General features: G+C 55.2%; 1 protein-coding gene across 1 annotated transcript in view; it reads left to right on the top strand.

The window, feature by feature from the left end:
* The first annotated feature begins 2,017 nt into the window (after window positions 1-2,017).
* NYAP1 (neuronal tyrosine phosphorylated phosphoinositide-3-kinase adaptor 1) overlaps window positions 2,018-25,876 on the top strand; it is a 436,069-nt gene continuing 412,210 nt past the window's right edge. The window contains exon 1 of the mRNA XM_078669654.1: window positions 2,018-2,451. The gene's annotated coding sequence lies outside the window, so the exon portion shown is untranslated. The remainder of the gene's footprint in view (window positions 2,452-25,876) is intronic.

Genomic DNA, 25,876 nt, shown 5'->3' with positions numbered 1-25,876 from the left:
GAGAGAGCGATAGACACCAGGCGAGAGGGGTGAGAGAAAAGGCGAAAAAGAGAAAGACGAAAAAGATAAACAAGGGAGACTTGCAGATGGGGGGGAGGGTGTAAGACCGAGAAAGTGTTAGAAAAAAGGAAAGCAAGTGAGAGAGTGAATGAGAGAGACGAGATTTGAGATAGAGGGGGGTAGGGAAGAAATGGAGAGGGAGGGAGCAGGGGGCGCGGAGAGACGAACAGGTAAAGAGAGGAAGGGGGGGCATGAGTAGGTGAGAGAGGGTAAATGAGACAGAGGTGTAGAGAGAGGGTGGGGAGAGAGAGAGAGTAAACGAGAGGGGGGAGTGGGTCAGGAGCACAGGGAGAGAAAAGAGGCATTGGGGGGAGAGAGCCAGCCCGAGACAGGTACAATAACAGTGGCCGGTGCAGAAGCCCATTCTCAGCCCCCCCCCCCCCACCCCCACCCACGCTCTCCTGCCCCCAGGCCCCCCTCCTGCCCCCAGGCTCCCCACGCCCCCGCCCTCCTGCCCCCACCTGCCGCCCGGGGGTGATGCGGCCGGGGCGTCCGCCCAGGGCGGTGTGAGATCGATGTAAACACGGCGGCGGCTGCGGGCGGAGGTCTGCGGCTCCGGTGGCGGAGGATCCACCGCCGCCGCACGCGCCCCGGGCTCCCGCATCCTCGCCCCTGGTCCCCGCATCCTCGCATCCTCGCATCCTCGCCCCTGGTCCCCGCATCCTCGCATCCTCGCCCCTGGTCCCCGCATCCTCCCCGCGGGCTCCCGCATCCTCGCCCGGCCCCTGATGCAATTGCGGCTTCCCTCCCTCCCAGCTCGCGCTCGGAAAACCACCATTTGTCTGCCCCCCACCCCCGGCGCCGGGGGGAGGAGGAGGGGGGGCAGGGGCGGTGCCAAGGCGGCAGCAACGCGTCAAGAAACCACAGGTAGGAGACGAGCGAGGAGAGAGGTCGGCACCGCATCGCACCGCACCGCACCGCAGCTGGGAGGGATCCACCGAGATCCGGTCCATTCACGAGGGATCCACCGAGATCAGGAGCATTCACGAGGGATCCACCGAGATCAGGTCTGATCAGGTGACACTGCATGGATCCCTGCCGGAGACCAGCTCTCAATCCCTGGTGACACTGCATGGATCCCTGCCGGAGACCAGCTCTCAATCCCTGGTGACACTGCATGGATCCCTGCCGGAGACCAGCTCTCAATCCCTGGTGACACTGAATGGATCCCTGCCGGAGACCAGATCTCATTAATCGGTCACACTGCGTGGATCTGTCCCGGAGACCAGATCTCACTCACCGGTGACACTGCGTGGATCCCTGCCGGAGACCAGATCTCATTCCCCGGTGACACTGCGTGGATCCCTAAAACTGCAGATGGCAATATCACTCCAAGATCCAAGGCTTGGTCGCCGCTGACACCAGAGTATCTTCAAGGCTTGAGACGACAATATCCACCCAAGGACCAATGCTTGATCACTGCCGACACGGCGTGGGTCTCTGAGACTGCAGACGACAATATCCACCCAAGCACCAAGGCTTGGTCGCCGCTGATATGGCGTGGGTCTCTAAGGCTGCAGACGACAAAAACCACCCAAGAACCAAGGCTTGGTCGCCGCTGCCATGACTGTATCTACAAGACTGCAGCCGAAGATATCCACTCAAGAACCAAGGCTTGGTCGCCGCTGCCATAAGTGTATCTCCAAGACTGCAGCCGAAGATATCCACTCAAGACCTAAGACTTGGTCGCCGCTGGCATGAGTGTATCTCCAAATCTGAAGCCGACGATATCCACTCAAGACCCAAGGCTTAATCACTGCCGGCACGGCATGGATCTCTAAGACTGCCCAAGAAAGCTAGAACACAATGCTTGTGGGTCACGAAGGCTGCATACCTCAATATTTACCCTAGACCCAAGGCTTGGTCACCGCCAACATGGCGTAGATCTCTAAAACTGTCCAAAGACTCCTTTGACCCATGGCATGGATTTCTGAAACTGCAGATGACAATTTCCACCCAAGACCCAAGGCTTGGTCATCGTCAACAAGGTGTGGATCTCGAAGATTTCCCGAAGACCTCTACGACCCAGAGTCGGCCACTGGTCGCCCCATGGAGACAAGACTTGGCACCTGCTTTTTCTGCACACTGAGGAGATAACGCTTGACCCCTGTCCCTTTTGACCTGGTATGCCGGGGGCAACAAGAAGAGGATCACTTGGCTCAGTAGATTGTGGGCATCATTGGAATGTATATTGCCTTTTGGTGGACCGCTGGGAAAGGTTGCGTGCAACATCCGGGTGTTGACGGGATACTATCCTGGATTGATGCAGACCCTGAGGTGGGATGCCACCGGTCAACGAAAAGGGGACACAAGGGCCAGAATCTTGTTTCCGATTGGCTGAGTTGGGATGGCTGCCTGCAGAGGTTCATTTTTGAGGCAGCTGATGGCCAGGTAGGAGGGTATCCAGTAATTGTATTCCATTTGGTTTGGGGGAGGCCTGGGACCTGAGGTCACCTGCTTGACAGGGGACGGTCAGTGTGGCCCTACCGCAGACTCTTGCGTTTGTGTATGAGGATGGCGGCGCGTGGCTGGCGGCGGATCCCAGTAAGGGCAGTGAAGGGGGGGTGGGCACCGCTCTTCCTCTGCATTTTCATGGTGTGGGTCTATTCATCTGAGGTCAAAGGCCTGAGTGGGTAGGGGTCTTGGTGGGGGCTGGGCTATTATTCTGAGTTTGGCCTCCTCCATCCCACATTCATCTTCAGAAGCAGGTGAATAGGATGGCATGCTGTAGGAACAGAGAGGCTGGCACCCGTCAAGGTGCCCGGGGAGGCAGCAAGGGGCGCGTCGTGCCTCCGTAGGTATGGGGGCTCGTCTCAGGCTAAAGGGTCCACCATGATGGTGGTCACTGTGTTTTCTCTCTCCTTCCCAAGGACACGCCTGCTCATGGGGCGCGGTGAGTTGTTGGGCGGGTCTACGAGCTGCTGAAGGATGGGACACAGCATCACCTGCCTCTGGTGGCACCTGAGCAGAGCCGCGTCCGAGGCCTGGTCTCACCTGCACAGGTGACTGTGGAGGAGGAACGTGTCTGAGGCCTGGTCTTACCTGAACAGGTGACTGCTGGGCAGAGCCGCGTGCGAGGCATAATGCCACCAGCACAGGCGACTGCTGAGCAGAGCCGCGTCCGAGGCCTGGTCTCACCTGCACAGGTGACAGTGGAGTGTGTCTGGGGCCTGGCCTCACCTGTACAGGTGGCAGCACAGCAGGAGCGTGTCTGAGTCCTGGTCTCACCTGCACAGGTGACAATGGAGCGTGTCTGGTGCCTGGCCTCACCTGTACAGGTGGCAGCACAGCAGGAGCGTGTCTGAGACCTGGTCTCACCTGCACAGGTTTCAATGGAGTGTGTCTGGGGCCTGGCCTCACCTGTACAGGTGGCAGCACAGCAGGAGCGTGTCTGAGTCCTGGTCTCACCTGCACAGGTTTCAATGGAGCGTGTCTGGGGCCTGGCCTCACCTGTACAGGTGGCAGCACAGCAGGAGCGTGTCTGAGTCCTGGTCTCACCTGGATAGGTGACAATGGAGACTGTCTGGTTCCTGGTCTCACCTGCACAGGTGAGAGTGGAGCGCATCTGAAGCCTTGACTCACCTGCGCAGGTGACAGCGCAGCAGGAGCGTGTCTGAGGCCTGGTCTCACCTGCACAGGTGACAATGGAGCATGTCTGGGGCCTGGCCTCACCTGTACAGGTGGCAGCACAGCAGGAGCGTGTCTGAGTCCTGGTCTCACCTGTACAGGTTTCAATGGAGCGTGTCTGGGGCCTGGCCTCACCTGTACAGGTGGCAGCACAGCAGGAGCGTGTCTGAGTCCTGGTCTCACCTGGACAGGTGACAGTGGAGCCTGTCTGGTTCCTGGTATCACCTGCACAGGTGAGAGTGGAGCGCATCTGAAGCCTTGACTCACCTGCGCAGGTGACAGCACAGCAGGAGCGTGTCTGAGGCCTGGTCTCACCTGCACAGGTGACAGTGGAGCAGGAGCATGTCTGAGGCCTGGTCTTACCTTCACAGGTAACTGTAGACTGTGTCTGGGGCCTGGTCGTACCTGCACAGGTGACTGTATACTGTGTCTGGGGCCTGGTCTCACCTGCAAAGGTGACAGCGCAGCAGGAGCGCTTCTGAAGCCTTGTCTCACCTGTGCAGGTGACAGCGCAGCAGGAGCGTGTCTGAGGCCTGGTCTCACCTGCGCAGGTGACGGCTCAGAGCATGTCTGTGGCCTGCTCATACATGCACAGGTGACAGTGGAGCGTGTCTGAGGTCTGCCCTCACCTGTGCAGGTGATGGCATGAGCGTGTCTGAGGCCTGGTCTCACCTGCACAGGTGACGGCTCAGAGCATGTCTGAGGCCAGCTCATACATGCACAGGTGATAGTGGGGCATGTCAGAGGCCTGGTCTCACCTGCACAGGTGACAGTGGGGCGTGTACAATGCCTGGTCTCACCTGCACATGTGAGAGTGGAGCATGTCTGAAGCCTGGTCTCACCTGTGCAGGTGATAGCGCAGCAGGAGCGTGTCTGAGGCCTGGTCTCACCTGCGCAGGTGACGGCTCAGAGCATGTCGGTGGCCTGCTCATACATGCACAGGTGACAGTGGAGCGTGTCTGAGGTCTGCTCTCACCTGTGCAGGTGATGGCATGAGCGTGTCTGAGGCCTGGTCTCACCTGCACAGGTGACGGCTCAGAGCATGTCTGAGGCCAGCTCATACATGCCCAGGTGATAGTGGGGCGTGTCAGAGGCCTGGTCTCACCTGCACAGGTGACAGTGGGGCGTGTACAATGCCTGGTCTCACCTGCACATGTGAGAGTGGAGCATGTCTGAGGCTTGGTCTCACCTGCACAGGTGACAGTGGAGCGTGTCCAAGGCCTGGTCTCACCTGCACATGTGAGAGTGGAGCATGTCTGAGGCCTGGTCTCACCTGTGCAGGTGATAGCGCAGAAGGAGCATGTCTGAGGCCTGGTCTCACCTGCACAGGTGATAGTGGAGCAGGAACGTGCCTGGTCCTGGTCTCACCTGCACAGGTGACTGTGGAGCGTGTCCAAGACCTGGTCTCACCTGCACATGTGAGAGTGGAGCATGTCTGAAGCCTGGTCTCACCTGTGCAGGTGATGGTGCAGCAGGAGCGTGTCTGAGGCCTGGTCTCACCTGCACAGGTGATAGTGGAGCAGGAGCGTGCCTGGTCCTGGTCTCACCTGCGCATGTGACAGCACAGCAGGAGCGTGTCCAAGGCCTGGTCTCACCTGCACATGTGAGAGTGGAGCATGTCTGTGGCGTGGTCTTACCTGCGCAGGTGACAGCACAGCAGTAGCGTGTCTGAGGCCTGGTCTCACCTGCGCAGGTGACAGTGGAGCATGTCTGAGGCCTGGTCTCAGCTGCACGGGTTACAGTGGAGCGTGTCTGGGGGCCTGGTCTCACCTGCACAGGTGAGAGTTGAGCGTGTCTGATGCTTGGTCTCACCTGCACAGATGACAGTGGAGCAGGAGCCTGTCTGAGGCCTGGTCCCACCTGCACAGGTGACAGTGGAGTGTGCCTGAGGCCAGGTCTCAGCTGCACGGGTTACAGTGGAGCGTGTCTGGGGGCCTGGTCTCAGCTGCACGGGTTACAGTGGAGCGTGTCTGTGGGCCTGGTCTCACCTGCACAGGTGACCGCATGAGCGTGTCTGAGGCCCGGTCTCACCTCCAGATGTGAACGCAGGAGTGTGTCTGAGGCCTGGTCTCATCTGCACTAGTGATAGTGGAGCATGTCTGATGTCCTGGTCTCACCTGTGCAGGTGACCGCATGAGCGTGTCTGAGGCTTGGTCTCACCTGCGCTGGTAACAGTGGAGCAGGAGCCTGTCTGAGGCCTGGTCCCACCTGCACAGGTGAGAGTGGAGCATGTTTGAGGCCTGGTCCCACCTTCACAGGTGAGAGTGGAGCGTGTCTGAGGCCTGGTCTCACCTGCACGGGTGAGAGTGGAGCATGTCTGAGGCCTGGTCTCATCTGCACAGGTGAGAGTGGAGCATGTCTGATGTCCTGGTCTCACCTGTGCAGGTGACAGTGGAGCATGTCTGTCATCTGTTCTCACCTGCACAGGTGACAGCATAGCAGGAGCGTGTATGAGTCCTGGTCTCACATGCACAGTTCACAGTCTTGTGTGTCTGAGGCCCAGTCTCATCTGTGCAGGTGACAGTGGAGCACCAGAGTGTCTGAACCCTGATCTCACCTGCACAGGTGACCACATGTGCATGTTTGTCGGCTGGTCTCACCTGCACAGGTGACCGTGGAGCATGTCCGAGGCCTTGTCTCACATGCACAGGTAACAGCGAAGCAGGAGTGTGTCTGAGGCCTGATCTCACTTGCGCAGGTGACAATCGAGCATGTCTGAGGCCTGGTCTCACCTGCGCTGGTGACCGCATGAGTGTGTCTGAGGCCTGGTCTCACCTGCACAGGTGACCGCATGAGTGTGTCTGAGGCCTGGTCTCACCTGCACAGGTGACCGCATGATCGTGTCTGAGGCTTGGTCTCACCTGCACAGGTGACAGTGGAGCAGACGAGTGTCTGATGGCTGGTCTCACCTGCACAGGTGAGAGTGGAGCAAGAGCGTGTCTGAGGCTTGGTCTCACCTGCACAGGTGACTGCTGAGCAGAGCCGAGGACTGGTCTCACCTGTACAGGTGAGAGTGGAGCGTGTTTGAGCCTGGTCTCACCTGCGCAGGTGACAGTGGAGCAGATGAGTGTCTGATGGCTGGTCTCACCTGCACAGGTGAGAGTGGAGCAGGAGCGTGTCTGAGGCTTGGTCTCACCTGCACAGGTGAGAGTGGGGCGTGTCTGAGGCTTGGTCTCACCTGCACAGGTGAGAGTGGAGCAGGAGCGTGTCTGAGGCTTGGTCTCACCTCCACAGGTGACTGCTGAGCAGAGCCGAGGACTGGTCTCACCTGCACAGGTGACAGCGCAGCAACAGCGTGTCTGAGGCTTGGTCTCACCTGCACAGGTGACAGTGGAGTGTGTCTGAAGCCCGGTCTCACCTGAACAGGTGACAGTGGAGCGTGTCTGAGGCCAGGTCGCACCTGTTTAGGTGACCGCATGAGTGTGTCTGAGGCCCGGTCTCACCTCCACAGGTGACAGTGGTGCATGTCTGGGGCCTGGCCTCACCTGTACAGGTGATCGCATGAGCGCGTCTGAGGCTTGGTCTCACCTGCAAAGGTGAGAGTGGAGCGTGTCTGAGGCTTGGTCTCACCTGTACCGGTGACAGCACAGCAGGAGTGTGTCTGAGGCCTGGTCTCACCTGCACAGGTTACAGTGGAGCGTGTCTGAGGCCTGGTCTCACCTGCACAGGTTACAGTGGAGCGTGTCTGAGGCCTGGTCTCACCTGCACAGGTTACAGTGGAGCGTGTCTGAGGCCTGGTCTCACCTGCACAGGTGACAGTGGAGCAGGAGCGTGTCTGAGGCACGGTCTCACCTGCGCAGGTGACAGTGGAGAATGTCTGAGGCGTGGCCTCACCTGCGCAGGTGACAGCACAGCAGGAGCGTGTCTGAAGCCTGGTCTCACCTGCATAGATGACAGCACAGCAAGAGCGTGTCTGAAGCCTGGTCTCACCTGCACTGGTGACAGCCGAGCATGTCTGAGGCGTGGTCTCACCTGTGCAGGTGACAGTGCAGCAGGAGCGTGTCTGAGGCCTGGTTTCACCTGCGCAGGTGACAGCGCAGCAGGAGCGTGTCTGAGGCCTGGTCTCACCTGCGCAGGTGACAGCGCAGCAGGAGCGTGTCTGAGGCCTGGTCTCACCTGCGCAGGTGACAGCGCAGCAGGAGCGTGTCTGAAGCCTGGTCACACCCACACGGGTGACAGTGGAGAATGTCTGAGGCCTGGTCTCACCTGCGCAGGTGACAGCGCAGCAGGAGGGTGTCTGAGTCCTGGTCTCACCTGCGCAGGTGACAGCGCAGCAGGAGCGTGTCTGAGGCCTGGTCTCACCTGCGCAGGTGACAGCAGAGCAGATGAGTGTCTGAGGCCTGGTCTCACCTGCGCAGGTGACAGTGGAGCAGATGAGTGTCTGAGGCCTGGTCTCACCTGCGCAGGTGACAGTGGAGCAGATGAGTGTCTGAGGCCTGGTCTCACCTGCGCAGGTGACAGCGTAGCAGGAGCGTGTCTGAGGCCTGGTCTCACCTGCGCAGGTGACAGGGGAGCAGATGAGTGTCTGAGGCCTGGTCTCACCTGCGCAGGTGACAGCGCAGCAGGAGCGTGTCTGAAGCCTGGTCACACCTGCGCAGGTGACAGCGCAGCAGGAGCGTGTCTGAGTCCTGGTCTCACCTGCGCAGGTGACAGCGCAGCAGGAGCGTGTCTGAGTCCTGGTCTCACCTGCGCAGGTGACAGCGCTTCAGGAGCGTGTCTGAGTCCTGGTCTCACCTGCGCAGGTGACAGCGGAGCAGATGAGTGTCTGAGGCCTGGTCTCACCTGCGCAGGCGACAGCGGAGCAGATGAGTGTCTGAGGCCTGGTCTCACCTGCGCAGGTGACAGCGGAGCAGATGAGTGTCTGAGGCCTGGTCTCACCTGCGCAGGTGACAGTGGAGCAGATTAGTGTCTAAGGCCTGGTCTCACCTGCGCAGGTGACAGTGGAGCAGGAGCGTGTCTGAGTCCAGGTCTCACCTGCGCAGGTGACAGCGCAGCAGGAGCGTGTCTGAGGCCTGGTCTCACCTGCGCAGGTGACAGTGGCGCAGATGAGTGTCTGAGGCCTGGTCTCACCTGTACAGGTTACAGTGGAGCGTGTCTGATGGCTGGTCTCAAGTGTCTGAGGCTTGGTCCCACCTGTACAGGTGACCGCATGTGCGTGTCTGATGCTTCGTCTCACCTGCACAGATGACAGTGGAGCAGATGAGTGTCCGAGGCCTGGTCTCACCTGCACAGGTGAGAGTGGAGCATGTCTGAGTCCTGGTCTCACCTGCACAGGTGACTGCATGTGCGTGTCTGATGCTTGGTCTCACCTGCACAGATGACAGTGGAGCAGATGAGTGTCCGAGGCCTGGTCTCACCTGCACTGGTGAAAGTGGAGCATGTCTGAGGCCTGGTCTCACCTGCACAGATGACCGCATGAGCGTGTCTGAGGCCTGGTCTCACCTGCACAGGTGACAGTGGTGCATGTCTGGGGCCTGGCCTCACCTGCACAGGTGACCGCATGTGCGTGTCTGAGGCCTGGTCTCACCTGCACAGGTGACAGTGTTGCATGTCTGGGGCCTGGCCTCACCTGCACAGGTGACCGCATGTGCGTGTCTGAGTCCTGGTCTCACCTGCACAGGTGACTGCATGTGCGTGTCTGAGGCCTGGTCTCACCTGCACAGGTGACAGTGGAGCAGATGAGTGTCTGAGGCCTGGTCTCATCTGCACAGGTTACAGTGGAGCGTGTCTGATGGCTGGTCTCAAGTGTCTGAGGCTTGGTCCCACCTGTACAGGTGAGAGTGGAGCGTGTCTGAGTCCTGGTCTCACCTGCACAGGTGACCGCATGTGCGTGTCTGATGCTTGGTCTCACCTGCACAGGTGACAGTGGAGCAGATGAGTGTCCGAGGCCTGAGAGTGGAGCATGTCTGAGGCATGGTCTCACCTCCACAGGTGACAGCATGTGCATGTCTGAGGCCTGGTCTCACCTGCACAGGTGACCGCATGTGCGTGTCTGATGCTTGGTCTCACCTGCACAGATGACAGTGGAGCAGATGAGTGTCCGAGGCCTGGTCTCACCTGCACAGGTGAGAGTGGAGCATGTCTGAGGCCTGGTCACACCTGCACAGGTGACCGCATGAGCGTGTCTGAGGCCTGGTCTCACCTCCACAGGTGACAGTGGTGCATGTCTGAGGCCTGGTCTCATCTGCACAGGTGACCGCATTAGCGTGTCTGAGGCCTGGTCTTACCTGCACAGATGACCGCATGAGCGTGTCTGAGGCCTGGTCTCACCTGCACAGGTGACAGTGGTGCATGTCTGGGGCCTGGCCTCACCTGCACAGGTGACAGTGGTGCATGTCTGGGGCCTGGCCTCACCTGCACAGGTGACCGCATGAGCGTGTCTGAGGCCGGTCTCACCTGCACAGGTGACAGTGGTGCATGTCTGGGGCCTGGCCTCACCTGCACAGGTGACCGCATGTGCGTGTCTGAGGCCTGGTCTCACCTGCACAGGTGACAGTGTTGCATGTCTGGGGCCTGGCCTCACCTGCACAGGTGACCGCATGTGCGTGTCTGAGTCCTGGTCTCACCTGCACAGGTGACTGCATGTGCGTGTCTGAGGCCTGGTCTCACCTGCACAGGTGAGAGTGGAGCATGTCTGAGGCCTGGTCTCACCTGCACAGGTGACCGCATGAGCGTGTCTGAGGCCTGGTCTCACCTCCACAGGTGACAGTGGTGCATGTCTGGGGCCTGGTCTCACCTGCGCAGGTGACAGTGGAGCAGATGAGTGTCTAAGGCCTGGTCTCATCTGCACAGGTTACAGTGGAGCGTGTCTGATGGCTGGTCTCAAGTGTCTGAGGCTTGGTCCCACCTGTACAGGTGAGAGTGGAGCGTGTCTGAGTCCTGGTCTCACCTGCACAGGTGACCGCATGTGCGTGTCTGATGCTTGGTCTCACCTGCACAGGTGACAGTGGAGCAGATGAGTGTCCGAGGCCTGAGAGTGGAGCATGTCTGAGGCCTGGTCTCACCTCCACAGGTGACAGCATGTGCATGTCTGAGGCCTGGTCTCACCTGCACAGGTGACCGCATGTGCGTGTCTGATGCTTGGTCTCACCTGCACAGATGACAGTGGAGCAGATGAGTGTCCGAGGCCTGGTCTCACCTGCACAGGTGAGAGTGGAGCATGTCTGAGGCCTGGTCACACCTGCACAGGTGACCGCATGAGCGTGTCTGAGGCCTGGTCTCACCTCCACAGGTGACAGTGGTGCATGTCTGAGGCCTGGTCTCACCTGCACAGGTGACCGCATGAGCGTGTCTGAGGCCGGTCTCACCTGCACAGGTGAGACCAACCATCTCTGATGGCCAAGGACTCTTGTTGGCCCCGCCACTGTAGGTCTGGATGCTACAGACGGGGAGTGCACGTCCATCGGTCCTCCCTGGAGAGAACGCTCTTTGGAAGGAGCCCCGCGCTGGTATTGTTGGCAGCATCTCTGCTGGCCAAGGAGTCTTGTAGGGCCCCTTCCTCCAGGCCCAGACGCTACAGACGGGTACTGCACGTCCATTGGTCCACCCGGAGCGCGCGCTGTCTGGAAGGAGCGGCCCATTAGCATCGCAGACACCACGCGCCGCCTCCTTGATGCGGCCAAGGTCACAGCTGCAGCGGCTGCAGGTGCCGTGCGCCGCCATCGCCGCGCGCTCTGCGCTCTGGTGCACACTGGGGCGCACTGCTGGGGCATGCTGGAGCACGCTGGTGCTCACCGGGGCGCACTGGTGCACGCTGGGGCACGCTGGTGCTCACTGGGGCGCACTGGTGAATGCTGGAGCACGCTGGTGCACGCTGGGGCACGCTGGTGCACGCTGGAGAACACTGGTGCATACTGGGTCACACTGTAGTAGAGTCAGTCACATGCCAGGCTGGGGTAGAGTCAGTCACGTGTCAGGCTGGGGTAGAGTCAGTCACATGCCAGGCTGGGGTAGAGTCAGTCACATGCCAGGCTGGGGTAGAGTCAGTCACATGTCAGGCTGGGGTAGAGTCAGTCACATGCCAGGCTGGGGTAGGTTCAGTCACATGCCAGGCTGGGGTAGAGTCAGTCACGTGTCAGGCTGGGGTAGAGTCAGTCACATGTCAGGCTGGGGTAGAGTCAGTCACGTGTCAGGCTGGGGTAGAGTCAGTCACATGCCAGGCTGGGGTAGGTTCAGTCACATGCCAGGCTGGGGTAGAGTCAGTCACGTGTCAGGCTGGGGTAGAGTCAGTCACATGTCAGGCTGGGGTAGAGTCAGTCACGTGTCAGGCTGGGGTAGAGTCAGTCACATGCCAGGCTGGGGTAGAGTCAGTCACATGTCAGGCTGGGGTAGAGTCAGTCACATGCCAGGCTGGGGTAGAGTCAGTCACATGCCAGGCTGGGGTAGGGTCAGTCACGTGCCAGGCTGGGGTAGGGTCAGACACGTGCCAGGCTGGGGTAGAGTCAGCCACGTGCCAGGCTGGGGTAGGGTCAATCACGTGCCAGGCTGGTGTCTCTGAAAGGCGGGGGTAGAGTCAGTCACATGCCAGGCTGGTGTCTCTGAAAGGCTGCTAAGGCTGGGGTAGAGTCAGTCACATGTCAGGCTGGTGTCTCTGAAAGGCTGCTAAGGCTGGGGTAGAGTCAGTCACATGTTAGGCTGGTGTCTCTGAAAGGCTGGGTAGGGTCAGTCACGTGTCAGGCTGGGGTAGAGTCAGTCACATGCCAGGCTGGGGTAGGGTCAGTCACATGTCAGGCTGGGGTAGGGTCAGTCACATGTCAGGCTGGGGTAGAGTCAGTCACATGCCAGGCTGGGGTAGGGTCAGTCACATGCCAGGCTGGTGTTCCTGAAAGGCTGGGGTAGGGTCAGTCACATGTTATGCATTTGTCGGTGCCCGGGTTCATTTACCGTCGCACCTGCTCTGGGTTGTCGGCTGGGGGGGGGGGGTCCCAGGGGTGGGGGGGGGGGGCGGTCACAGCTTGAATCATCGCAGAGTTCTATTCGGCGCTGCTGATTGATGGTTCCTCCCGGCTGTGGGGGGCGATGGGGGGGGGGGTGTTTGGATGGGGGGGGGGGGGGGTCCAACAATGAGTACACCGGGCCCTGAAGGGGGAGGGGAGCAGTTTGTGGGGGAATGAAGAAAGAGACGTGCGGTGAGGTTGTGTTTTTCAGTCCCCCCCCCCCCCCCAGCGGTGCCGGACCCCAGCTCTGCCCCCCTCCTCCGAGTGTCCTCTGCCCTCTCTGCCTCCTGTTGGTGGGATCCTGCTCCGCCATACATGGGGGGGCGAGCTGTGTGTGACTCCAGACCCTGGGGGGGGAGGGCGAGCTGTTTGTGACTCCAGACCCTTGGGGGGGGGCGAGCTGTTTGTGACTCCAGACCCTTGGGGGGGGGGGCGAGCTGTGTGTGACGGCAGACCCTGGGGGTGGGGGGGTGGGGGGGCGAGCTGTGTGTGACGGCAGACCCTGGGGGGGCGAGCTGTGTGTGACAGCAGACCCTGGGGGTGGGGGGGTGGGGGGGCGAGCTGTGTGTGACGGCAGACCCTGGGGGGGGGGGGGGGGGGGTTCATGGTGACCTAATGGTGCCCACTTCTGGGGGCTGCTGGACTCGAAGGGGTTACTTTAGGGTCCGCCCTCAGGGGCTCAGGCAGCCTGCTGAGGTGAACCGAGGGGGCTCCTGGGGGGCCATGCAAGGTGCACTCCCGGCGCCCCCCCCCCCCCTTCTACCATGTGTGGGGGGGGGAGGGGGCTCCTGGGGGGCCGCGGAAGGTGCACTGCCGGCGGCACCCCCCCCCCCCCCCCCTTCAACCATGTGTGGGGAGGGGAGGGGGCTCATACTGCGCTGTCGGTGCATTCACAGCACAGATGCACACGTTTGTACTAAGCACTTGATGATGAATCACAGGCACCACCGAGGTGCACTCTGGGACAGCGCAGCTCCGACGCAGCATCCGGGTGAACAACATCCTTGACAAAAAGATTGTGTCGAAAATATGCTTTACCACAATATCGTGCTCCTATAATTGTAATGGTAAGTGCAAATATATCGAGGAAAAAACAGAGTTCACGCTATTACCGTCAGAAACGAGAGAAAAAAAAATCGATTTTCCTAATATAGAGTTAAAAGTAGTAAATGTTAAATATCTGAATATATTATTTTACTATAATGTCAATTTAATTTATTCCAATAATATGTATTACTATATATAAAAATAAACTTAAACGCATAAACATATATATATATATATATATATATATATATATATATATATATATATATATATATATATATATATATATGTGTGTATTTGTATTTTATAAATATATATATATAATGTAACATAATTAAAAATGTATTTCTTTTACATTATATTTGATATATTTTAGATGTACTATGATACAAATATATATATTATTTATATATTAATGAATGTAACTATTAATAAAATTAATACACTGTTAAATATGTTTTTTTTTTATTAAACAGTTTTTATTATTTTACTGAGGAAAACATAGGGCATACATTAGTCGTACAGTGCGTATGTAAAGATCATCACATGAAATATGCAATTCGAGAATAGATATGACAGGTATATATAACAGTATGGCAATGAAAGCACCCAATACAGTGCTTAGGATCCACAAGTCCCCGCCCCCCTCACTCAGAGTCATCCTCGCTATCTAACACTGGCAGTTCGCACAAATAACCACTGTACTTGTTCCATGCACCCCATAGTCTGACCCATTTTTTCGCGGACATTTCCGGTTCAGGTACACAGTCCTCTCCGCCACCATTGCAAAGTCTAGATCGCTGCACCAATCCTTGACCGCTGGCACCATTGGTGATCCCCAGAATTTGGCTATGTTCCTTTTAGCATACATTATACCTTATGTCATCCAATCCTGTCTCAAATGTGTTAGATCATTTGGTTCCCAGATGTTCAATAAACAACATCTAGGTTCCGGGGTTATCGATATCTTCAGCACTTGTGACATAGTCCTCATGACTTTGGCCCAATTCGTGGCCACTAGGGGGCAGTCCCAGATGGTGTGAAAGAATGATCCTTCCTCCCCACACCCTCGTAAACAATATTTATGTGGGGCTCTCCAAATTGCGTGTAAAGTGACCCTAGTGTAATACACACGGTGTAGTATTTTCAGTTGTACAAGCCTAAGTCTGGAGGGTATAGCTACTTCTCAGGGGGATGAAAGCGCAGTCTGCCAATCTGATTCATCTAACTCCCCTACCTCATTGGCCCAGAAGTCTTTTAGTTTCAAGGTTGGGTCGGGTAAGTTATTAATTATCTTACGATATACGAAGGAGGTCGCTTTTTTGGGCATGTGTTCTGTTAGAAGCCTATCCTCAAGTGGAGTGGATTCAGGTATGTCAGCACTAGGCTGGATAAGTGACCCCAGGGCGTGGCGTATTTGCATCTATCTGAGGCGCTCCGTAGGTGCCAAGTCGTATTGTGTCCTAAGCTGCTCAAACGTCAAAATGGTACCCCGTTTCCAGAGGACTCCCACTGTTGAGATCCCGATCAGGTCCCACAGTCCAAAGCCTTTACTACTGCACAGTTTGCCAAGCCGACGGGACTACCAAAGCGACGTCATTTGAGTAACTGTGTCTGTACATTTAAGACGGGCCTCAGCCACATACCATAATTTAACTGTGTGTGCCGTTGGGCCGATCAGGGCTGAGTCGCCCCAATTATCATAAAGTGCGGCGAGCACACCAGCCTCCCCTAGATCGTATCTATCTGCCTTAAACGCCGGTTCCGCCTAAGGGGCGTGAAGCCATTGATTTATAATCTTCAGTTGGGCCGCCCAATAATATAACTGAATATCCGGGAGGGCAATTCCACCATCGTACCAGCTCTTAACCAATTTATGACGAGATATACGTGCCGGTTTACTGCCCCATAGGAGGCCCGAGACCAGTGCATCAACCGACTTGAAATACTTTGGGGAGACAAGAAAAGGGGTATTCTCGAGGACGTAGTGAAGTCGGGCAGTGTCATCATTTTATATGTTAGATATGTTTTTATTGATTATTGTAGGAGAGTAGGGTCTGCAATCCTATGATCACCCAGATTTTTTGCTTTTTGCTGCACTGGTTTACGACTTTCCCTGGCTGTGGGCCTGCTAATCAGACCCACAGCCTAGCTGTTCTCTCTATCCAAATTGTACTCAGGTACTGAATTGGCCCTGGGCCCTCTCCAAGTCCCTGTACCCAGGGCTGAGGTGCACCCAGAAGTCTCCCAGGGGCTGAAGCATGTATTGTGCCACCCCTGGATTGACTAACTAAAACTGACACAACTGGCTGCACGACAGCTGGGGCAAGGTGGTGTACTCACCCTTTGCTTTAGATATAGTATACCTATATCTAACCCTAAAATGGACACACAGATCTCCTATCAGTCACTCCTATGGCAGGCCTTAACAATCCTGAAGGCAGAGTGCTTAGAATCGTGTGAGATGGTGCTCTGGCATGAGCTGAGCCTGTCTGCGGCTTTCGGGATCCATCCCTTAGCCGTTTCCATGATATCGCATACCATATACTCTTAAGTGCATTATAATCCTCGCGGTTATGTGCCAACTCTGGTATCGCTTTATCAAAACATGTCGAGTAAGGTGTCATACGAATTGGAATACTAACCCCTCGCCAATTCTGGCGACGGGGTTAGCATTCCACCCTTCTAGAGGGACACGACATGCCTGTAACCTATAACCCGGTTAAAAGTCAGACAGAGCCTTAGCATCCACAAAATGGATGCTGCCACCGAGACACAAGTCTGCCCTCCTGCTGCTGGGAGTCCTCCCAGAGCAGGAGATAAGGACAAAGGGTTTCCTGCCAGGGGCGGTGCCAGCACCGTCCCAGACAGGGTTTTGTGTATTGTAGGTAGGCAGGGCTTTAGAGGAAGGTGACTGCACGTGGCACCCCGGTGCTCACTGTGCATAGGCTGGCTGGAACCAGTTCCAGGGTCACTCCAGACCCTGTGCTGGGGAAAAGCCCGCCAAGGAAGTGGGTGTAACCACCCCCCTCCTAGTCCCACCCATAGGGCAGGACTTAGTCGCGTGCCAGCCCCCTTTTACAGGATAAAGGTAGAGACTGGCCCCCTTCCAAATCGGATCATCTTTGAATCCTGAAACTACTTTCCACGAAAGGAACTCAAGACTTCTTCCTAAGATTTCTCCCTTGTGACTAAGGAGTAGTCACCCTGCATCCGCAGGCACCATCTTAAGAACACTGCGGTCTGCTGCAAGTCTCTCCTCCGGATCAAGACTGCCCAGCTCGACGAGAACCGGCTTCCCTGGCACCTCTGACCTCTACCTGCATCATCAGTCACGCTGAGATTCGTGGGTGTGACGAGACCTCGAGGGACCGGCCATCTTCAAGACTGCACGACTTCTTTCCAGCAAGCCCGCCGAGTAATTTCCTGGTGAGTGCTTTGGGGTCCGAGAAGCCCCGACTCTGAGCAGCTCCAGCTCCGAAGTGCAGCCCCCCAGCATCTCCACGATCTGCGTGGGGCCCTTCTGCTTTCCGCTGCTCACCGCGTTGTTTGGCTACTAGCCCGTTGGCTTGTGGCCTTCCTGACGACGCCCGACGACATTTCTGCTGCTGGTCTGGTTGCTCCAGACTGGCCCTTGCTCCCTTCCAGAAGAGGAGCACCCCGGACCCTCCTGGTCCACTCAAGACGCCATTTTGAGTCCACCGCGTGGGCTTGAATTAGCCAAGGCTTGTTGCCCAATCCTGGGTAACTTCGACGCCAACGACTTCATCCTTCGTGGGACAGCTCGCACCTCCATCCTGGTCGCCGACAACGCCTCCTGGTCCGAGAGACTGCAGAGCCCAGCAGCGCCCACTCACCTGACTGCGGTGACTTCGCCCGGTGCCATCCTGGTGCCCACTTAATCACTGGCTAGTGATTCAAGAACTTGGTCCCCTCTGCTTTCAGGTTTTCTTCTTCCTTGATCCAGGCTTGGATCCATCGAACTTTCCTTCACTGGTCGCCTGCCAGCAACTTCTTCCTTCCAGGCTCCTGGTCCGGCAACGAGATCCCCGACGTCTTTTCAGACCTATGCAGCTGCAGCCCCTGGGCTAGGTAACTTCGGCACTCCGGTGTCCCAGCATAGCCTCACTATCCAAGGGTCAGGATCCACTGTCGTTTTCTCCCTACCAGGTCGGGTTCGCCCGTGAACACTAACTTTGTGAATTCTAGCTTCCATAGACTTTGTCCCGCATCCCGCGTGAGAGTGCACACTCTGCACCCGAGTCCCCTGGGCCTCCTAGTAGTAATCTAACGATTCCCTAGTCCAGTCCTAGCGATTCCAAAGCCTATTAGAACTGTTACTTACCTGCTAGTAATTCGCATTCCACTTTTAGCGTATATGGTTTTTCGTGCCCCTCGGGCATTTGTGTAACGTGCTAACTTAAAAGTATTTTCGTAAGAGTTTTGTTGTGTGCTTAGCTCCCTGTCTCATAAAGAGCCAGGGTAGTCTTGTTATAAATAAATACACTGTTTATTTTCATAACAACTTGTGTGGTGTCCTTTCACTGGGTGTTCAAGGGGTAATGTGATGGTAAAACAGCTGGCTTAACACGCCCTCTAGAGTCTTAGCCTTAGACTGCTCGTATCCATGCTACTAGGATAGCTGGTCTATAAGGTTGACTTACAACCAATCATCAATAAGGGTTGTTTGGACTGATATATAGTGATCACTAGAATAGTGAGCACTGCACATCAGGCCAACTTCTCACATTGGTGAGCAGCGGTTGGGATTTGAGCTTGCTGTTGTTTTACCACACATATCCTAAGAATATCTTGTGAAAGATCACATAAGTACCAAGGGTACATATAACTTAGCTTAGAATACTCTGAGTTCTACTGAACCAGCTGTTGTAGCTCCTAGGGCCTAGCACACCCTAAACTACAACTCTAGCAAGGGATCAGTAGGCAAACATATAGTGTAGGTAAGTGCACCACTTACACCTCACTAGAAAAGCATGTCGACTCAGGAGGACTCTACTGAGACTCCCCTGGTCAGTGTTGACCCTCCACAGGTCACTTCAAGATATGCAGCTCTCAGCTTTCATGAGATGAGACAGATCTGTGTCTCCAGAAAACTGAAGCAGGGGTCTAACCCCACCACTTCCTTTCTGATAGGTCTCTTAGAGACATATGATGCCAGAAAGCTTTCTCAGTTACATGAGAACATGCCAGCCTTAGAGGGAACCTCTGGGGATCCAGATCTCCACAACACTGATTCAGCAGTTGAGGAGGAGGATCAGGAGGTACTCTCTGGGGATGAGGTAGACAAGGGTCTTGAGGTAGTCAGAAGGCTAACTAGGACCAACTTAGACTTACTTGGGCTAGGATCTGGGGCCCCCCCAGTACTAACCCGAAGTGGGCCTAACCTTGGAGTTAGGAGAGATAGATCTCTTTCTAGGGACTCCAATAGATCTCTGCACTCTAATGCCTCTTCTCAGGGGAGAAGGAATCCTCCACAGAGAAGATTTACTTCCCCTCAGAGAAAGGAGCATGAAGCTAGGATGAGACAAGCTGAACTGAGGATTGAAAGGGAAGAAATTGCCCTGGCCAAAGAGAAGCTTGCCCTGGCGAGAGAGCAGCAGATGAGTGGGCTAGCTCCCACTGGTGGCAGCAATCTCCCAAGAGATAGAGAGAAGGGTTTAGATACTAAACACCTGACTAAAATAGTGCCCCCCTTTAAGCAAGGGGATGATATCCAGAAATGGATGGCTGCTCTGGAGAGGGCCTGCACTGTGCAGGGCATTCCCCAGAGTCAGTGGGCAGCTATACTGTGGCTCTCCTTTGATGGTAAAGGTAGAGATAAGCTCCTCACTACAAGAGTGGAGGATGCTAACAATTACCAGGTCCTGAAGAATACACTGGTTGATGGGTTTGGTTTAACCACTGAGCAGTACAGGTTGCTGTTCAGAGACACCCAGAAAACTCAGTCTCAGGACTGGTCTGATTTTGTGGATTGTGCCACTAAGGCTTTGGAGGGCTGGTTGCTGGGTAGCAAGGTTACAGATTACACAGGATTGTATAATCTAATGATGAGAGAACAAATTTTAAACAATTGTCAGAACCAGTTGCTGTACCAGCACCTTGTTGATTCAGATCTGACCTCTCCCCAAGAATTGGGAAAGAAGGCAGACAAATGGGTCAGGACAAGGATCAAGCAGAACCAGAACCAGAACCAGGGTGGTCAGAAGAAAGCAGACCAGAAGGGTAATGTTAAGAATGAGCAAAATGACCAGAAGTCTTCACCAGGTCCCCAACAAACCAAAGAGGGTGGGGGTCAGGCTTCCCAGAAGAAGAAGACTCAAGAAGGCCAGTCAAAAAGGTGGTGCCAGTACTGCAAAAGTAAATCTCACTGGTTTAGTGAGTGCACCAAAAGAGGAGGAGGACAAACTCCTGCCACTACAGCTCCTAAAGCAACTGCACCCCCTAGTACAGTCAGTAGTGGTAGTGTCACTCCCAAGGCATTAGTTGGGTTAACCTTGGGTACTGAGGGGTCTGACAACTTAGTTGGCACACTCACTCAGGCTGTCCTTGTCTGTACAGGGGATATGGATATGTCCCCTGAAATAAGTCCCAATACTTTGGGCAAATACAGGCAGACACCTTTGATTAATGGCAAGATGGCTCAGGCCTATAGGGACACTTGTGCCAGTGTCACCATGGTGACACCTAACTTTGTGGACCCTGGACAGATCATGCCAGGTACTGATTTCCTGGTGACCAATGCCAGCAATGTCACTACTAGTCATAGTGTGGCAATTGTGGCTTTCTCCTGGGGGGGAGTGAAGGGACAAAAGAAAGTTGTAGTCAGTTCAGACCTCCCAGTTGATTGTTTGTTGGGCAATGATTTGGAGTCATCACAATGGTCAGAAGTGGAGCAGAGGACTCACATGGAGATGTTAGGCTTGCCAGCACATGTACTTGCTGTGACTAGGTCACAGGCCAGAAGATGCCCCACTGAACAGGTGCTGGATCCTGAAACTATGGACCAGACACCTCCCAAGAAGAAGAGCAGTAAGGGTAAGGCTTTGCCTTCCCCCTTGCCCCAGGTTGAGGATCAAGTCTCTGAGGAGGCTGATCTAGAAGAGCTGAGGGAAACTGAGCCTAAAGAGCTTGAACTTGATCAAGTTGAGTTTCTGGGCTCAGGGGGACCCTCCAGAGCAGACCTGGGGAAGGAACAGTTGAGCTGCCCTTCCCTTGAACCCCTCAGACAGCAGGCTGCTGCTGAGGCTGCAGGGAATGCCACAGGTGCCCACAGGGTATACTGGGAAGATGGACTCCTGTACTCTGAGTCAAGAGACCCCAAGCCTGGTGCAACCAGGAGGCTGGTCATCCCCTTGTCTCTGAGAGGTTTCCTTCTCACCTTGGCCCATGAGATTCCCCTTGCAGGTCATTTAGGTCAGACAAAGACTTGGGACAGGCTTGTCTCACACTTTCACTGGCCCCATATGAATGAGAATACCAAGGAGTTTTGTCGCTCATGTGTCACTTGCCAAGCCAGTGGTAAGTCAGGTGGCACAACAAAGGCCCCCCTCATACCACTACCTGTGGTGGGGGTTCCCTTTGAAAGAGTGGGGATTGACATTGTTGGTCCAATGGAACCCCAGACAGCATCAGGACACAAGTTTATACTGGTGGTGGTGGACCATGCCACCAGGTATCCTGAGGCTATTCCCCTTAGGACCACTACAGCCCCTGTAGTGGCAAGAGCCCTAGTTGGAGTGTTCTCCAGAGTGGGTTTCCCTAAGGAGGTCGTTTCTGACAGAGGTACAAACTTCATGTCAGGATATCTGACTGCCATGTGGAAAGAGTGTGGTGTGAACTACAAGTTCACCACACCCTATCATCCACAATGCAATGGGCTTGTTGAGAGATTCAACAGGACCCTGAAAGGGATGATTCATGGACTACCTGAACCTCTTAGGAGAAGATGGGATATCCTGATCCCCTGCCTCTTGTTTGCTTACAGAGAGGTCCCACAGAAGGGGGTTGGCTACAGCCCTTTTGAGCTTCTGTATGGGCATCCTGTAAGGGGACCCCTGTGTTTGGTGAAGGAAGGATGGGAGAGACCTCTCAAAAAGCCTGCAACCAACATAGTGGACTATGTACTTGGTCTCCGCTCCAGGATGGCTGAGTATATGGAAAAGGCATCTAAAAACCTTGAGGCCAGCCAGGAACTGCAAAAAGCTTGGCATGACCAAAAGGCTGTACTGACTGTGTACCAGCCAGGACAGAAGGTGTGGGTGCTGGAGCCAGTGGCCCCAGCAGCTCTGAAAGACAAATGGTCTGGGCCCCACACCATCATTGAGCAAAAGGGAGAGGTTACCTACTTGGTGGACCTTGGAACTCCCAGGAGCCCTCTCAGAGTGCTCCATGTTAACAGGCTCAAGGCATATGTTGACAGGAAGGACATGAGCTTGCTCATGGCCACAGATGAGGGACAGGAGGAAGAGAGTGACCCTCTCCCAGACCTGCTCACTCAGAATCCTGATGATGGGTCAGTTGATGGTGTTGTCTTTTGTGGCAGCCTCACTGAACATCAGCAACAGGATTGCAGGCAAGTTCTGCAATCCTTTCGACATATGTTCTCTCTGACACCCAGCCAAACTGATTGGTGTACCCATGATGTTGACACTGGAGACAGTCTACCTGTCAAGAGTAAAATCTACAGACAGCCTGATCATGTTAGAGACTGCATCAAAACTGAAGTGCAGAAAATGTTGGAACTGGGAGTCATTGAGCCCTCAGATAGCCCTTGGGCTAGCCCAGTAGTTCTAGTGCCAAAACCTCACACCCAGGGTGGTAAGAGAGAGATGAGGTTTTGCGTGGACTACAGAGGCCTCAATGCAGTCACTAAGACTGATGCCCACCCAATACCAAGAGCAGATGAGCTTATAGATAGATTGGCTTCTGCCAACTTCTTAAGCACATTTGATTTGACAGCTGGGTATTGGCAAATCAGGTTAGCTGAGGAAGCCAAACCTAAGACAGCATTTTCTACCCCTGGAGGGCATTATCAATTTGTGGTAATGCCCTTTGGACTGAAAAATGCACCTGCCACCTTCCAAAGGTTGGTGAATCAAGTCCTCACTGGGCTGGATGACTTCTGTGCAGCTTATCTTGACGATATTGCTGTCTTTAGCTCCACCTGGGAGGATCACCTGGTCCACCTGAGGAAAGTGTTAGAGGCCCTGCAAAAGGCAGGCCTCACTATCAAGGCCACAAAGTGCCAGATAGGGCAGTCACAGGTTGTATACCTGGGCCACCTTGTAGGTGGAGGCCAGGTTCAGCCACTGGAGAGTAAGATACAGGCCATCAAGGACTGGACTCCTCCAATCACCCAGACTCAGGTTCGAGCTTTCTTGGGCCTGACTGGGTACTATAGGAAGTTTGTCAGAAATTATGGGTCCATAGTGACCCCCCTTAATGACCTGACAAGCAAGAAGATGCCAAAGAAAGTTCAGTGGACAGCAAGCTGTCAGAAAGCATTCAATGACCTAAAGCAGGCCATGTGCACAGCACCTATCCTCAAGAGTCCAGATTACTCCAAGCCATTCATTGTCCAAACAGATGCTTCTGAGTTGGGTGTGGGAGCTGTTCTGTCTCAACTGAATTTTGATGGTAATGATCAGCCTATTGCTTTCATTAGTAGAAGGTTGACACCCAGAGAGAAAAATTGGTCAGCTATTGAGAGGGAGGCCTTTGCTGTGGTCTGGGCCCTGAAGAAGCTGAGGGCCTACTTGTTTGCCACTCACTTCACCATTCAGACAGACCATAAGCCCCTCTTGTGGCTAAATCAGATGAAGGGTGAAAACCCCAAACTGCTTAGGTGGTCCATTTCCCTACAGGGGATGGATTTTACAGTGGAGCATAGACCTGGGACTGATCACAGCAATGCTGATGGGCTCTCCAGGTATTTCCACTTAGAGCAAGAAGACTCACCTGGTCAAGGTTAGTTTATTGTCCCAAAGTTTGGGGGGGGGTCATGTAGGAGAGTAGGGTCTGCAATCCTATGATCACCCAGATTTTTTGCTTTTTGCTGCACTGGTTTACGACTTTCCCTGGCTGTGGGCCTGCTAATCAGACCCACAGCCTAGCTGTTCTCTCTATCCAAATTGTACTCAGGTACTGAATTGGCCCTGGGCCCTCTCCAAGTCCCTGTACCCAGGGCTGAGGTGCACCCAGAAGTCTCCCAGGGGCTGAAGCATGTATTGTGCCACCCCTGGATTGACTAACTAAAACTGACACAACTGGCTGCACGACAGCTGGGGCAAGGTGGTGTACTCACCCTTTGCTTTAGATATAGTATACCTATATCTAACCCTAAAATGGACACACAGATCTCCTATCAGTCACTCCTATGGCAGGCCTTAACAATCCTGAAGGCAGAGTGCTTGGAATCGTGTGAGATGGTGCTCTGGCATGAGCTGAGCCTGTCTGCGGCTTTCGGGATCCATCCCTTAGCCGTTTCCATGATATCGCATACCATATACTCTTAAGTGCATTATAATCCTCGCGGTTATGTGCCAACTCTGGTATCGCTTTATCAAAACATGTCGAGTAAGGTGTCATACGAATTGGAATACTAACCCCTCGCCAATTCTGGCGACGGGGTTAGCATTCCACCCTTCTAGAGGGACACGACATGCCTGTAACCTATAACCCGGTTAAAAGTCAGACAGAGCCTTAGCATCCACAAAATGGATGCTGCCACCGAGACACAAGTCTGCCCTCCTGCTGCTGGGAGTCCTCCCAGAGCAGGAGATAAGGACAAAGGGTTTCCTGCCAGGGGCGGTGCCAGCACCGTCCCAGACAGGGTTTTGTGTATTGTAGGTAGGCAGGGCTTTAGAGGAAGGTGACTGCACGTGGCACCCCGGTGCTCACTGTGCATAGGCTGGCTGGAACCAGTTCCAGGGTCACTCCAGACCCTGTGCTGGGGAAAAGCCCGCCAAGGAAGTGGGTGTAACCACCCCCCTCCTAGTCCCACCCATAGGGCAGGACTTAGTCGCGTGCCAGCCCCCTTTTACAGGATAAAGGTAGAGACTGGCCCCCTTCCAAATCGGATCATCTTTGAATCCTGAAACTACTTTCCACGAAAGGAACTCAAGACTTCTTCCTAAGATTTCTCCCTTGTGACTAAGGAGTAGTCACCCTGCATCCGCAGGCACCATCTTAAAGAACACTGCGGTCTGCTGCAAGTCTCTCCTCCGGATCAAGACTGCCCAGCTCGACGAGAACCGGCTTCCCTGGCACCTCTGACCTCTACCTGCATCATCAGTCACGCTGAGATTCGTGGGTGTGACGAGACCTCGAGGGACCGGCCATCTTCAAGACTGCACGACTTCTTTCCAGCAAGCCCGCCGAGTAATTTCCTGGTGAGTGCTTTGGGGTCCGAGAAGCCCCGACTCTGAGCAGCTCCAGCTCCGAAGTGCAGCCCCCCAGCATCTCCACGATCTGCGTGGGGCCCTTCTGCTTTCCGCTGCTCACCGCGTTGTTTGGCTACCAGCCCGTTGGCTTGTGGCCTTCCTGACGACGCCCGACGACATTTCTGCTGCTGGTCTGGTTGCTCCAGACTGGCCCTTGCTCCCTTCCAGAAGAGGAGCACCCCGGACCCTCCTGGTCCACTCAAGACGCCATTTTGAGTCCACCACGTGGGCTTGAATTAGCCAAGGCTTGTTGCCCAATCCTGGGTAACTTCGACGCCAACGACTTCATCCTTCGTGAGACAGCTCGCACCTCCATCCTGGTCGCCGACAACGCCTCCTGGTCCGAGAGACTGCAGAGCCCAGCAGCGCCCACTCACCTGACTGCGGTGACTTCGCCCGGTGCCATCCTGGTGCCCACTTAATCACTGGCTAGTGATTCAAGAACTTGGTCCCCTCTGCTTTCAGGTTTTCTTCTTCCTTGATCCAGGCTTGGATCCATCGAACTTTCCTTCACTGGTCGCCTGCCAGCAACTTCTTCCTTCCAGGCTCCTGGTCCGGCAACGAGATTCCCGACGTCTTTTCAGACCTATGCAGCTGCAGCCCCTGGGCTAGGTAACTTCGGCACTCCGGTGTCCCAGCATAGCCTCACTATCCAAGGGTCAGGATCCACTGTCGTTTTCTCCCTACCAGGTCGGGTTCGCCCGTGAACACTAACTTTGTGAATTCTAGCTTCCATAGACTTTG

Source organism: Lissotriton helveticus, chromosome 12, assembly GCF_964261635.1.
Source record: "Lissotriton helveticus chromosome 12, aLisHel1.1, whole genome shotgun sequence".
NCBI lineage: Eukaryota > Metazoa > Chordata > Amphibia > Caudata > Salamandridae > Lissotriton > Lissotriton helveticus.
Note: the sequence above shows the minus strand (reverse complement) of the source record. Positions and strands in the feature narration are given on the sequence as shown.